We start from the raw sequence: 2,163 nt of genomic DNA, 5'->3' as shown, positions 1-2,163 counted from the left end.
TTGTATATATGGACCACATCTTCTTTATCCATTCATCTGTTGAAGGGCATCTCGGCTCTTTCCACAGTTTGGCTATTGCGGACATTGCTGCTATGAACATCGGGGTGCATATGGCCCTTCTTTTCACTACATCTGTATCTTTGGGTAAATACCTAGTAGTGCAATTGCTTGGTCGTAGGGTAGCTCTATTTTTAACATCTTGAGGAACCTCCATACTGTTTTCCAGAGTGGCTACACCAGCTTGCACTCCCACCAACAGTGTAAGAGGGTTCTATAGGAATTTATTTTAAATTGTTACCAACTTAACTTCAATTACATACAAAAACTGTGTCATATTACAGCTCTGTCACTCTACTTTATGTTAATGACATAAAGATTACATTTTTAGCGCTTTTGCTCAGGCTGGTGGCACTGGCAAGATGGGCAGGTGTTGCGGTCTTTGTACTGCCAGTAGGTTCCATAGCCACCAAAGAGATCAGAAGTGGCATGATAAACAGTACAAGAACACCCATTTGGGCACAGCCCTGAAGGCCAACCCTTTTAGAGGTGCTTCCCATGCAAAGGGAATTGTGCTCGAAAAAGGGGGGATTGAAGCCAAATAGCCAAATTCTGCCATCAGGTCGTGTGTCAGGGTCCAGATTATCAAGAATGGCAAAAAAGTCACAGCCTTTGTACCCAATGATGGCTGTTTGAATTTTATGGAGGAAAATGATGAGGTTCTGGTTGCTGGATTTGGTCACAAATGTCATGCTGTCAGTGACATTCTTGGAGTTCGTTTTAAGGTTGTCAAAATAGCCAGTGTCTCTCTTTTAGCCTCTTACAAAGGCAAGTAGGAAAGACCAAGATCCTAAGTTTTGATGGTGAAAACATGACAATAAGTTCTCAAAAAATATGCCAAAAAATTACATCTTTATACATGTGTACCCATTAACACAAATTTGTTATTTTTAATGTATTTGTCTTTTAAATCCTATGGAAAATAAAAAGTGGAGTTATGAACCAAAATTATAAAAATACTGATTTTTGTCTGTGTAATAGTCATTTATCAAAGATCTTCATATTTTCATATGATTTTGAATTACTGTTTAGTGTTCTTTTGTTTCAATTTGAAGAACTCCTTTTAGCATTTTTTGTAGGATAAGTCTAGTGGCAGTGAACTCTCTCAAATTTTGTTTATCTGGAAATGTCTTAATTTCTCCTTCATTCTTTTTTTTTTGATTTTTTTTATTCTTATGTTAATCCCCATACATTACATCATTAGTTTTAGATGTAGTGTTCCATGATTCATTGTTTGTGCATAACACCCAGTGCTCCATGCAGAATGTGCCCTCCTCAATAGCCATTACCAGGCTAACCCATCTTCCCACCCCCCTCCCCTCTAGAACCCTCAGTTTGTTTTTCAGAGTCCATCGTCTCTCATGGTTCATCTACCCCTCCGATTTCCCCTGCTTCATTCTTCCCCTCCTGCTACCTTCTTCTTCTTCTTTGTTTTCTTAACATATATTGCATTATTTGTTTCAGAGGTAGAGATCTGAGATTCAACAGTCTTGCACCATTCACAGTGCTTACCAGAGCACATACCCTCCCCAGTGTCTATCACCCAGTCACCCCATCCCTCCCACCCCACCCCCACTCCAGCAACCCTGTTTGTTTCCTGCAATTAAGAATTCCTCATATCAGTGAGGTCATATGATACATGTCTTTCTCTTTTTGACTTATTTCGCTCAACATAATACCCTCCAGTTCCATCCATGTCGTTGCAAATGGCAAGATCTCATTCCTTTTGATGGCTGCATAATATTCCATTGTGTATATATACCACATCTTCTTTATCCATTCATCTGTCGATGGACATCTTGGCTCTTTCCAACAGTTTGGCTATGGTGGACATTGCTGCTATAGACATCGGGGTGCACGTACCCTTTCAGATCCCTACTTTTGTATCTTTGGGGTAAATACCCAGTAGTGCAATTGCTGGATCATATGGTAGCTCTATTTTCAACTTTTTGAGGAACCTCCATACTGTTTTCCAGAGTGGCTGCACCAGCTTGCATTCCCACCAACAGTGTAGGAGGGTTCCCCTTTCTCCACATCCCCGCCAACATCTGTCATTTCCTGACTTGTTAATTTTAGCCATTCTGACTGGTGTGAGGTGGTATCTCA

The 2,163-nt window shown here is 40.4% G+C and overlaps 1 pseudogene; it reads left to right on the top strand.

The window, feature by feature from the left end:
- Positions 1-419: 419 nt before the first annotated feature.
- LOC110577287 lies at positions 420-851 on the top strand (annotated as a pseudogene).
- Positions 852-2,163: the final 1,312 nt, after the last annotated feature.

This window comes from Neomonachus schauinslandi, chromosome X (genome assembly GCF_002201575.2).
Source record: "Neomonachus schauinslandi chromosome X, ASM220157v2, whole genome shotgun sequence".
NCBI lineage: Eukaryota > Metazoa > Chordata > Mammalia > Carnivora > Phocidae > Neomonachus > Neomonachus schauinslandi.
The sequence above is the reverse complement of the archived record's forward strand: the minus strand, read 5'-3'. Positions and strand labels throughout refer to the sequence as shown.